We start from the raw sequence: 13727 nt of genomic DNA, 5'->3' as shown, positions 1-13727 counted from the left end.
CACAGGTTCCAGGGGTTAGGACAGGGACGTCTTTGGGGAGCCATTATTCTGCCAAACACACATCCTCTGCAATGTGCTAGGATGTGCCGAGTTCCATGTAATATACTTCGAAAAGAATCATCGTCCTTGTACTGAAGACCTACTCTGTGCCCGGCACCGTGCCAAGCCAGCCATCTGCCTCGTCTACACTAGACTCTGAACGCCCCTAGGGCAGAGGCCGTGTGTGACACACCCAGAGTATCATAGGGTCTCAATTCACAGTTACGTGATCTCATCCAATTGACGGAGGTGGGCACCATGGCCTACACTTGGCAAGCGAGGAAACTGAGGCTCAGAGAGCAGGGGTGAGGTGCAGGGGGCCTAGCCTCCTTCTGTCTGCAGAAGTAGTGGGGAGGAGCCCCCCAGGGACAGCCAGACCCTCCACCACCCGACACTTTGTCTTGTTTCCTTTCCTTGCCTTCCTCCCAGCCCGGGCAGCAGCCAGGACGTGGACTCGGGAGTCAGGCAGACCCGAGTTTGAATCCCACCTCTGCCCCTTACTCACCACGTGACTTTGGGCAAAGAACTTCAACCTTCCTGGCTTCGGTTTCCTCTGCTGTAAAGCAGAGGTGGCATAGCCTCTTTTGCAGGGCTTTCGGAAGAATTAAGTTATCTGAGTATAGAAAGCACAAGGCCAAGTCACCGTGCTCAGTAAATAGTGGCACCCACTCTCTCTCTCCTTTCTCTCATCTTGGTATGAAATATGACTTTGATCTCTTATTGCTATGATTTTTCCCCTTCCTGTGCATGTGCTGTGGTTCTTCCTCCCAGTCCTCACGCAAGTGATTTGACTTTGGTCTCAAAATCTCTTTCTCTCTCTCTCTCTCTCTCTCTTTCTCTGTCTCCCCTGAAAGGGTCATTGGAGACTCCCCACAAGACCTAAAGTTCTTGCTTTTTTTTTTAAGAGACAGGGTCTGACTCTTTCTCCCAGGCTGCAGTACAGTGGCGCAATCATAGCTCACTGTAACCTCGAACTGCTGGGCTCAAGCGATCCTCCTGCCTCAGCTTCCCAAGCAGCTGAGACTACAGGCATGTGCCACCACGCCCGGCTAATTTTTTAAATTTTCCGTGGAGATGGGGATCTCAGTATGTTGCCCAGGCTGGTCTCAAACAAGATCTGGAGTTCTTGTACCTTAGTAGATATTATAAGGAATCTTAGAAACTAAACGGAAAGCACCACTGTCTGCAGAGCATGCAAATATCAAGCCTGCTGCAGGGCTGCAGTTGGTGCAGCTGCTGTTTTCTCTGCGTGAGTAGACGCTGCTGGTTAGACTATGGCACAGGTTCATGCCGACCCTCCACCACCTTCATAGGCTTTTTCTCCATCGGCAGGACCTGGGTGACTCCTCTGCTCTCTGGAGTCTATGGCTCATTTTCCTTTAAGAAAGAAGCCATCAGACTGGCGATGTCCAGGCACCACCGGCTTCCCCCAACCTCTTTATTTTACGGTGCACAGAGCAGGGCTCAGAGGCAAGGAGGCCTTGCCCGAGGTCACAGGGAGCCTCCCCCGCTGCCCCCGGGCTCCTTCCTTGCTCCTTGTGCCTCACCTCTGCCCGCCTCCCTTTTGTCCCCAGCGTGTGCGTGCCATGTGTGCGTGCCTGCGTGCAGGGCCGTGTCCTCCGTCCCGCTGCTGCTTTGTCTGGGCTTTTGTGTCCAGACGACAGAGAAGGGGGGCAGAGCGTGTGCTGTTCTCATCCATCTGCAGACAGACCCCCTCCAGATGCCCTGCACCTGCTCCCCAGCCCTCCCAGGCGCCCCGGCAGGTGCTGCAGCCCGGCCGGCCTCCCCCTGCCGCCGCCGCTGCTGCAGAGACAGGCACAGACCACAGCCGCCAGCGCGGCAGCTGCCTCCCCTCCCTCCCTCCCCACCCCTCCTGCCACCACCCCTCCTGCCACCACCCCTCTCAGCAGCGGGAGATGACTCTCATCTTTTCTCCTGCACGGGCAGACTCCGACGGAGCCAGAGATGGGGCCGGAAGGAATTGGGGAGGGGGATGAGCCCTGCAGAAGACTTTGCGAAGACACCCTCCCACTGGTTTCACAGCCACCTCCCGTCTCTCCCCCACCCCCAAGCTCCGTGCACCCCCAGCCCCATCAGTGTATCCTCTTGTACATTTCGCCAAGTCATCCCCACCCCACCCCGCTGGCACCGTGGTCCCTGCCTCCGTCATCCCCATCGGGGCCCCTCTCCAATCTGTTCTCCTTGCCGCAGATTTTCAAAATGCAAAGCTGACCTCATCCCTGTTCCGCCCACAGCCCCACCGGTCTCAGGATGAGGAGCAAGATTTCTCCACCTCCCCCCGCAAGGCCCGGCTCCGGCTGGCCCCTGCCCGGGGCTCCACATCCCATCCCTCACCAAGTTCCCACCCCAGCCACCCACCTCCCAGAGCAGCCCAGCCCCGTGGTCTGCAGAGAACCTTCTGTGACCTCCGGGTGAGAGTCAGTTCCTTTAGGTACACATGCTCCGGGATGGGTGGGGACCCCTCTCCCGCAGGGGTGATTTCAGAAAGGGATTACATGTCCACGTGCTTGTTAGTTACACACACACACACACACACACACACACAGAGCCCACAACTAATCTGTGAGGCTCCTCCTGGGAGAAACCTGCTCTACTGTCGCACCCCGGCGTCACCAGGGCTTGGGAAGGGTCTGCCACGTAGGAGACCTTCAATGTTTGTTTGTCAAAAGAAAGACTAAATCTTGAAGCTTAAAATGTGGTTCTGGAACTCTCCGAAACAGTTCTATAGATGAACAAACAGAGACCCAGAGAAGAAAAGTGGCTTTCCCAAGGTCTCCGTTCCAATAAGGCCACACTGAAGGTGTCATCCTGGGGTCTCCAAGGCCCCAGCTCCTTGTGCCCTCCAAAAATCACCCTCTTCCTTTTGTAAACCAATCGAACGCTTCAAGTGCCCACCCTGAAATGGCTGCAGAAACGCAGTCCCCTTTCCGGGACGTGTCCGGCTCGTCTGGGTGGGTCTGGCATCTTCCTCTCTTGCTTCAAACATCTGCTCCTGTCACCTTGGCCACCTCAACCTGTCTCCTGCGCAATCCGGTGGCCCGTTGTCCTCTCCCCAGGCCCAGATGGAGGCCCCGCCCCACCCTCATTGTTCCCCACAGTACACACAACACAAAGCTCTTGGGAAGGCACTGAGGACGTTTAGGGCAAGGAACACTAAGCATTTACTGGGTTCCACGTTCTGGGCTAAATGCTATAAATGCAATAGCTGTTAAAAGCCCAATGGCGTCACATATTGGCACTATCCCCATTCTACAGACAAGGAAACTGAGGCCAAACAGACACAACTGGAAGGTGTCTGAGCCAAGACTCAGCCCCAGTGGTCTGCATCCAGACCCCGGCCTCATGCGGCCCCCTCCGCAGCCCATCCCACTACACCTTCCCAGGCTCCCATCACCCCCCAGCTGATCAGCAGCCCCTGCAGGGTCCCCTCTGCCCCCCCCCGTGGCTCCTGTCTACTCCAGCCTGCCCACCCCCATGCGGCCACACCGCAGCCGCGCTGCAGAGCGGCACATTCTGTATTTATGAGATGCATCTGGGCTCTCTGCAAGTCAGCTGTGAATGCCACGGTGCCTGCAGGGGGGAGGTAGAGCGTTCTGGAGCCAAAGTCTTCCGGAGGGCGGGCAGGGCACCAGGTTCTAGCAGAGCACTGGCCCTGCAGAGCACAGCGTGGGGCTGGGGGCAAAGCGATCGGTGCTTTCGATCCCTTTGCATCCTGGCCTGATTAGGCAAGCAGCGCAGAGCCCCGGGGGCTGGGGAGATGGGAAACAGGGTGGACTAATACTGATCGAGCACCTCCTCGAGCCCACACAAAGCCCTACAAAGCAGGGATTCTTGTGCCCACTTTATAGAGGAGGAAACTGAGGCTTGCTGATGGGAAGCAAGCTTTTTCTGAATGTATAACCCTGCTTTGTTTCTCCTTCCCCTTAAAAGAGGAGAGTTAAGGTGGCTATAAAGATGTCCTCAACATCGCCAGAAAACTCAGTATAAGATAGGAAAATGAGCCCCAGGGAAAGGAATATGGAGGCAGAGATGAAGTTCCTCTTTGAAATTCCTGCCTCACTGTCCTATCCAGTTGCTAATAGTGAACTGTACACTGGTTCCGAGCACCCTGGAAGCCAATGCAAAGAGTGTTACAAGGGAAATGCAATTAGTTTCACAAGTGTCCGATGTCTGAAAAGAGAAGAGAAAGATGCCGAAAAATACAGTTATGGCTGGTATTGAAAACAGAGGAGGAGGCTCAGGTCCCCAAATCTCATCTCAGACCCCCCTGTCCTGAGAACTGGCCCTTCCTTCCCTTCCCCGCATCCCTCCACCCCCAACCCCCGGCAGGATCGCGATCTCCCGGCAGTGCCTAGGAGGATGTGTTTCCATATCTCACCACCAGGTGTCAGTGCGGGGCAGGTCTCAGGACGGGGTTTCTCGGCGGCCGCGAGCCTGGTGGGCGGCAGGGGACCCGGAGGAACCTCGCCTGCGCTTGAACCTCAAGAAAGAAATCGATCTCCTGCTCAGCGGAATCAGGCTGCACGGCACCCCCACGGGGGGACAGAAGGAAGAGCCTTGGACAGTCAGGAGTCCAGGGTTCGAATCCCAGCTCTGCTTCCAGCGCTCTGCAAACTGGAACACCTCAGCTTCACTGTCTTCTCATCTGAGTAAGGGGAGCCCTGATGATGCTTATTGGGGGAAGAGGAAACTGAGACAGGGATGGAGAACGATCATGGTTGCTAAGGCCTGAGACAGTCAGAAGCTGAAGCACCTGGCCAGGCACAGTGGCTCACACCTGTAGTCCCAGCACTTTGGGAGGCCAAGGCGGGAGGATCCCTTGAGCCCCGTGAGGCTGCAGTGAGCTATGATGACGCCACGGCACTCTAGCCTGGGTGACAGAGTGAAACCATGTCTCAGAAAAGAGAAGAAGAAGAAGAGGAGGAGGAGGAGGAAGAGGAAGAAAAGTTGAAAGAACAAGAACTTCTAAGGTACACGGGAGAAAAAAAAAAGGCCACCTCCCAGGAAACAAAAGCCACCAGGGGCCCCTATTTGGGGATGGGAGGGGCCATGGTGAGCTCCTCTTTGTCTCTTATGGTGGGTCTGGGGGAGTAGACCAGTCAGGGCTTCTTCAAACATAAATGACAGAAACCTATCTTAAAATGTCTCAAGACAAAAAAAAAAAAAAAGCGGAGAGAGGTGTTGTTTGGCTCACGTGAAGAAAAGCGAATGGGGTGTTCGCATGGCAGGATGCTCAGACTCATTCTCTCCGTCTCTGGCCTCTGTTTGCTCCCGCGCTGGTTTCCTTTGCAGGCCGCCGGCGGTGGCAGGTTCCAAGCTTCCATCCTGTCCACCTCACAGGCCCAGCACAGTGACAACTGCCCTTTCTGGGCAGATCCAACCTAAGTTCCAGAGCTGACTCTCACGAGCTCAACTTGGCACGCGCCCACCCAGCCCAGACCCAGTCGGGGTGACTGTTAGGGGCCAGACCTGGATTATGTGCTGCCTCTGGAATCAGGGTGGGTCAGCCCCACTCCATGCCTTGACTCTTAAAATGGAAGCTTCTCCCAGAAGCTACTAAAGGTCCCAGGACACCTCCTGGGGGAACCTGCCGTGACCCACGGGCCTGCCTCCCTGACATGTTGTGTCAGGAGAAGATTCCTGGAGCTCACGGCAGAAAAAGGAAGGGCCTCCCCACCCTAAGATATTTCCCCTCCATGAATGTTGTAATAATAGCAACTGTACACAGAGGCCCCAGGAAGTAGGAGTGGTGGGCCAGGCTGAGGCCACACTTGCTCATTTCCCTCCTTGGGGAGGTGGGGGTCACAGGCCTGCCCCTGGGTGGCAGCTGCTGGCTCAGAACTGCTGGATGTGTGAGTGCTGGCCCTGTGTCCGGCACGGAGTGGGCACTCAGTAGCTACTGTCCCTTTCTGCTTTGCACAGAGGGCTGTGGTGAGATGGGATGGTCCTTACTGTCATCATCATGGCTTTGGGCTTCGTGTTCTCAGGGAGCTGCAAGAGAAAGCTGCTCTCTCTCCACTCCTCTCGCCCTCCCCCTCCCTCCTTCTCATAAACAGACCCCACATGCGTAAGATCTTCAACTTTTCAACCCCTTTCATTCTAGGTAGTTTCTTTAGTTCCCTCTGAAGTCTTTTTCACAGCTTCTTTGCTCCCGGGGGAGTGACTCAGGGAAGCAGCAGTGAGAAAGCAGGTAGACCAGGGACAGGAGGAAAAACCCGACAGACTGAGGCAAGGGGAGCGGGAGCGGGGAGGGGCAGAGGAAGAATAGGAAAGAGAACTTGAACTCTTTTCTTTTTCATCTTGTCTAATTGCTCTGGCCAGAACGACCCGTTCTGTGTTAAATGGAAATGGTAAGACTTGGCCTCCTTGTCTTAAGATCCTTCCTGATCTTAAAGGAAAAGCTTTGAGCTTTTCGCTGTTGAGGATGATGTTAGCTGCGGCTTTTCATGAGCAGCCTTTATTGTATTGCCTTCTAGGCCTCATTTTTTGGAGAGCTTCTATCATGAAAACATGTTGAATTTCTTTCAATGTTTTTTCTGCGTCCACTGAGATGATCAAATGGTTTTTGTCCTTCATTCTGTTTCTGTGGTGTATCCCATTTATTGGTTTGTGTGTGTTGAACCATCCTTGCATCCCCGAGGTAAATCCCACTTGATCGTGGTAAATAACCCTTTTAATGTGCTGTTGAATTCGGTTTGGTAGAATTCTGTCGAGGATTTGTACATCTATGCCCCTCAGGGATATTGGCCTTTAGTTTTCTTTAATTGTGCCCTTGTCTGGCTTTAAATCAGAGTAATGCTGGTCTCAGAAAATGAGCTTGGAAGTATTCCTTCTTCTTCAATTTTTTGGAAGAGTTTGAGAAAGACTGATATTGGTTCTTCCTTAAATGTTTGATAGAATTGCATCATGAAGACGTCTGGTCCTGGGCTTTTCTTTGATGGGAGATTTTTGGGGGGCGATGGACCTAAATAGACACTTCTCAAAAGAAGACATACAAATGGCCAACAAATAAATTGCATCATGAAGACGTCTGGTCCTGGGCTTTTCTTTGATGGGAGATTTTTGGGGGGCGATGGACCTAAATAGACACTTCTCAAAAGAAGACATACAAATGGCCAACAAATAAATAAATGAAGAAAATGCTCAATGTCACTAATCATCAGGGAAATGCAAATTAAAACTACAGTGGGATTTCACCTCGCACTCGTCAGAAGGGCTGTGAGCAGAAAGATGAAAGATAAGTGTGGGCGAACGTGTGGAGAACAGGAAACCCTCGCACACGGTTGGTGGGAATGTAAATTAGTGCAACCATTCTGGAAAACAGTATGGAGGTTCCTCAGAAAACCAAAAATAGAAATACCATATGATCCAGCAATCCCAGTGCTGGGCATTTATTCAAAGGAAATGAAATCAATATGTCGAAGAGATATCTGTGCTCCCAAGTTCATTGCAGTATTATCTGCACCAGCCAAGATATGGAATCAACCCAAGTGCCCATCAACAGATGAATGGGCTTTTAGAAAATGTGTGCGTATACACAATGGCTTTAAAAAGGGGGAAATTCTGTCATTTTTGACAACCTGGTTGAACCTGGAGGACATTATGCTAGGTGAAATTAGCCAGGCACAGAAGACAAAACAAATACTGCATGGCCTTTAGATCCACTTACATGTGGAATCTAAAAAAGTTGAACACATAGACGTCAAGGGTGGAATGGTGGTTAGCAGAGGCTGGTAACCTCTGGGAGGTTGGGGGGGTGGGGTGGGGAAGGGAAGATGCTGATCAAAGGGTGCAAAGTTTCAGTGAGACAGGAGAAATAAGTTTTAGGGATCTATTGCACAGAATGGTGACTATAATAAATAATAATGCATTGTATATTGTAAAATTGCTAAGAGAAGATTTTAAATGTTTTCACCACAAAAACAATAAGTCTGTGAGGCGACGGATTCATTAATTAGCCTGATTTAATCATTCCACATTGTAAACATATACCAAAACACCACATGCTACCCCATAAATATAGGCAATTATTATTTGTCAATTAAAAGCAAATTTTCCATACATAAATGATTTTTTAAAAAGAAAGAGGAGCTTCATATTATAGTATGTAGCATCTTATTTTCACAGCACGTTTCCAAGTATTAAATTCCTGAACGCTCACACAGCGCTCCTCTTTAAGAAGTGAGGAGACTGAGGCTCAGTGAGGGCAAGCAGCTCAAGCAGCTCCCAGAAGTTCACCCTGTCTGGTAAACATGGGACCCAGGGGTCACACCCAGGTGTGTGTGACTCTGAAGGTTGCCTTCCTCTGTGCCATGTCACCCGCTCACAGGTATAAATAGCTGGTCGAGGAGGCTGAAGGAAGCAGCAACATGGACAGTGCTTGCTGTGTGGCCTTGGACAGGTCCCTTCCCCTCTCTGAGCCAAGAATTTGCTGGTTTCAGATCCACAGTCCTGGACTCTGTGGTCAGTCCTGTTGGCTGTGCACAGTGTTCCGGGTGATGAGTGTTCCATGCCTACCACTTACTTCTGACCAAATAGCACCAATAATGTAAGCTCTCTTCCCTTTATAGCCTGGGAAAATTGGTCTCCTGGCAAGATATGAAACATAATTTCACGGTCTGTTTCCTCCTCTCTCAAGAAAGTCCCTGACAAATTGTCTCTTTATTGTCTGTTGCTCCAGCATCATCTCACATTTGGGGTCTCATTTTTTATGATTGCCAGCCTTACTCTTGGCTCTGACTGGGGCTGGCTCTTAATATAGCCACCATCAAATTCCAATGAGGCTCCTTTATTCATTCATTCATTCATTCATTCATTCATTCAGCAAATATTGCCTGCTTTGCCCCAGGATCTGAGGCTTTCCTATGAGAGATAAGAAGCTCCATAGTTAATTCATACTAAAGTGTGAGGGGCTACTTTCTTAACTCTTTTAAGGCAGAACATGAGCCCAGCAACTTATTGTTTATGAATTTAACTTGTGTGTGTTAGCTCTTTAATCCACCCCCAAAACCTTGCACAACCCATAGTGGGCTCAATGCTCCTACAGGCTGGGTAGCCTGGGGCAAGTTGCTTGAACCCTCTGAGCCATTGAGCCTCAAGTTTCTGATGAGTTTTAAGGGGATGATAATTATGTCAAGAAGTTACTGTGAGGTGTAAATTCTATCACACGTGAAAGGAATGAACACAATATGTACCACCGATATTATCATTATCATCATTATTATGAGAAAAGTATGCTCGAGGTAGAGGGATTGGGGTAGAGATGAGGGAGGAGGTGAAAGTGAAAGGACAGAGGAAGGTAGAATAATACTGAAACAACACTAAGAATGATACTAACAACTTCCGCCAACCTTTACTGAGAGCTTGCCAGGTACCTTGCACACGCCCTGGGCACAGGCATGTATAATACGTCATTTAACTTTTCACAGGCAAAGAGGTGAGTGTTGTGTTCCCCCAGTGAACAGATGAGAAGACTGAGGTTACACGCTGATAAGCCAGGATGCAAACCCAGGCCTGTGACAGACTCTTCCCTGGAGGATGGTGCCAACTCTGCGCTGTAAAGGTCAGAGGGCAGCCCCTCTGTGGTGTGTGCAGCTGAGCCCCTACATCCAGTGCCTTCCAGAGTTTCAGGGTTCAGATTGAAGACACATCTGGCTGGACGATGGTGGCCAGGCCCAGCCCCCATCCCAAGCCTCAGCAAAATCTCAAAGTCCACAGAGATTGATTTCAGGCCCTCTCTCTAAATTGTCCTCACCCTATGTCTTCCTAATGCCCATTCCCTAAGACTGACCATGAGACCACTTCCTAGGCAGTACCCCTGCCCCCACAGCAACACCTACCACTTCCACAGTCCATTTTCTAAAGGCTTTTAGGAAAACAATTCATACTAGGCTGTGAATGGCTACCATGCCTAGCTCCAGCATTTCCTACCTTACATTCCACAGGTCACTCAAAATGCAAAATCCTCCACCAAAAAAAAAAAAAAAAAAGAAGAAGAAGAAGAAGAAAAAAGAAGATATAATAATAATATTACTTGGTCAAATAAGTTTGGGAAACACTAACTACTCTACTTTCCCTTCCAGAGAGTCACAGTACATGTTAAACTATTGCAGGCTCTGAGAAGTCCTGCAGTACAGACACCCACAATACCCAAACCTATTGGACATAATTTTTTTTTTCAAGGAGCAGTGTAACAACAACTGTGTAACAGTCTTTAATAAATGCTAAAGATCCATGAAAGTATGGGGATAATATCTCATTCCCCCGACGAGTATGTAAATCCCTCAAGACAAAGAATTTTGTCTGTTTTGTTCCCTATTCGGTGTTCAGAGCCTGTAATAGTGTTTGCTACATAGTAGACATTTGATAAATGTTTGGTGAATGAATGAACAAAGGAGCAGGTAGATCTATGTTCTAGTCTTGGCTTTGCCTTCAACTTGCTATACGGCCTTGGCCAAGTCCATTTCCCTCCGTGTTAAAAAAGGATGAGACAAAATTATGCATACTCCATAGAGGCACTAGCACAATAGTCAAGAAGTGAAAATTGGTCTTTCGGAGCAAAAAAAAAAAAAAAATCTTACTCTTTATGTATAAAGCACAGATATACATACAGGGCATATCCATTATATAGACATTATATCTGTGTTATTAAAACTTCATGGCAATTAGGAATATACTGTCCAAAAAGACTCCTTAGGGAGGTGATAATGAAAAAAACCAAAAAGGCTAAGAAACACTAGACTTGATGATCTAGGAGGTTCCTTCCAGGTCTGACAGTCTGTGAACGTTTGACTCCAGGGGGGAGGGTGTTGGTGAGAAATCTCTGAGGGAAGAGTGTTCTAGGAACAGGGAACAGCAAGAACCAAAAACTTCAGACAGGAGGTCCCCATTGCAGCTGAAATAGCTTAGTTGGGAGAGCATTAGATGGAATTGTGTTCCACCCAAATTCATATGTTGACGCCCCAACCCCCATACTTGGGGATAAGGTCTTGAAAGAGGTGATTAAGTTAAAATGAGGCGTCAGGGTGGGGCCCTAATGCAACAAGCATGTCCTTATAGGCAGAGGAAGAGACACCAGGAGTGCACACACACAGCGGTAAGACCACGTGAAGACACAACGAGAAAGCTGCCATCTTCCAGACAAGGAGAGAGCTTCCGGAGAAACTGACCTGGCTGGCACATTGAACTTGGACTTCCGGGCTCCAGAACTATGAGAAGATACGTTCCTGTGGTTTAAGCCACCCAGGCTGTGGCATTCTGTTATGGCAGCCCAAAGATTCACACAACCCATGTAGGGACACGAGGTCAGAGAAGTTGTAGGGAAAGGCAGATGATGCCGGCAAGCCTTGTAGGACCAGAAAAAAATATTCTTTGGCGGTTTTGTTTTGTTTTGTTTTGTTTTTTCTTTGGAATGGGATGGGGAGTTAGGGAGGGTCTTGGGCAGGAGAGCGACAAGGTCTGGCTCACATTTATAACAGGACCACGCTGGCTGCTGGGTGGAGAGCAGACCATTCAGGGACATAGACAGAAGCAGAGAGGCCACGGGGAGGAGGGAGAAGAGGCTGCCTAGGACCAGCATGGCGGCAGTGGGGATGGCGGCAGGTGGTTGGATTCTCGTACGTATTAAGAGTAGAGTCCGTGGGGATGGCCAGTGGATTAGAATGTGGGATGTGAAAGAAAGAGGAGAGTCATGGATCATTCCAAAGGTTTGACCTGAACAACTGGAAAAGTGCAGCTTTGGTTTGGGGTGGGTTCCATTTGAGGTGTGCACTGGACATCCAGGTGGAGGTGTCAAGAGGGCGTCAGACATTATATCCAGTGACAGAGCCCAGAGGGGAATTCTGAGTAGATGTGAGCACCGAGGAGGGTCATCCCCACCCCCACATCTGTCCCAGCCCTACAGCCCCCCTGTGCTTCCCCCACCCAACCCCGATCACAGAATATTTGCAATCTGCTAGGTACTTGTCTGTCTTCCCCGTCAAACTGAGTGAGAGAAAGGACTTTGTGTGTCTTGTTCACCAACCCCTGTATTTCCCAGGGCCTGGCACCCAGGAGGTCCCAGGCAAATGAGCTGCTGAATAAATAGGACAATGGTCCAATAAGGGGTTAAAAATTACTGAAGTGCATGTGTTTCTAAACATCCCCCTTCCCCTCCTGAGCCAGAAAACCTTATCTTCTCCAACAGGCTGTTCAGCTCCCCACCCCTTCCTGTCTCTGTGGGACTGATAGGGGACATTTGTGGGCAGAGAAAGATGGCCAAGAGAGCCCAGAAAAAGAGGCAGAAGGCTCGTGAGAGAGGTTTAGACAATCTATATAAGAAAGAACCAGGAAAGAGTAGGAGGGGAGAGGAGGGGTGGGGGAGGGAGGGGGGAGAGAGAGAGAAAGAACGATCTTACCACTCAGGCTGCAAGTGGAATGGGAGTTTCTTTCTTTGTTTTCTAGGCTTTCTTTGGATCATGGAGGGTATTATATGAGAGACTCCAGGGTAGGGTGTGTGAGAGAGAATTTGGAAAGAGGAAAGGGGTATGAGAAATTTTGCTAGGAGAAACACACTCTCTCCATGCCTGGCTTTGAAAACCACAAGCTGGGAACAATTTATCGGGAAGACATAGCAATCATAAATATATGTACACCTAAAAACAGAGCATCACATTTCCCGAAGGAAAAAAAAATCAGGAAGCGAAATGGACACAACTAAGAGGAGAAACAGATAAATTCAGATAACTAATAGCCCCTTCTCAGTAATTGACAAAAGTGCATTTTTAAAAAATCAGCAAGGATATAGAAAAATCCAACCAACACTATTAACCAACTTGACCTAACTAACATTTACGGAACACTGTACCCAACAACTGCAAAATATGCAAAATATAAATAATTTTCAAGTGCACCTCTAAGTCTATCAAAGATAGACCATACCGGGCCATAAAATAAGTCTCAATTCATTTTAGGAAATTGAAATCTTATAGAAGATGTTCTCTGGCCACAATGGACTTAAAATTCAAATCAGTGACAATAAAATATGTAGAAAATCCTCAAGTATTTAGAATTTATATAAACTGTAAATAACCCGAGGAAAAAAAGTCACCAGAGAAACTAGAAAAATGTCAAACTGAATGATAATAAAAACATATCAAATTAAAATTTGTGTCTGGGAGGCCGAGGCGGGTGGATCGCTCGAGGTCAGGAGTTCAAGACCAGCCTGAGCGAGACCCTGTCTCTACTAAAAATAGAAATAAATTATCTGGACAACTAAAAATATATATAGAAAAAATTAGCCGGGCATGGTGGCACATGCCTGTAGTCCCAGCTACTGGGGAGGCTGAGGCAGGAGGATCACTCAAGCCCAGGAGTTTGAGGTTGCTGTGAGCTAGGCTGACGCCACGGCACTCACTCTAGCCCGGGCAACAAAGCAAGACTCTGGCTCAAAAAAAAAAAAAAAAAAAAAAAAAAAAAAAAATTTGTGGAAAGTAGCTGAAGCCACACCTCGAGGGAAATTTATAGCTCTAAATGCCTGTATTGGAGGAGAAGAGAGATCTAGAATTAATGACCCAAGAGTCTAATCTTGAAAACCTAGGAAAACTTAGAACAAAGTAGATCTGGAGTAAACAGAAGAAAGGAAATACTAGATGCCAGGAGGAAAAATCAGTGAAACAAAACACAAATGC

This window comes from Lemur catta, chromosome 21 (genome assembly GCF_020740605.2).
Source record: "Lemur catta isolate mLemCat1 chromosome 21, mLemCat1.pri, whole genome shotgun sequence".
Lineage (NCBI taxonomy): Eukaryota > Metazoa > Chordata > Mammalia > Primates > Lemuridae > Lemur > Lemur catta.
This window is presented reverse-complemented; position numbering follows the sequence as displayed.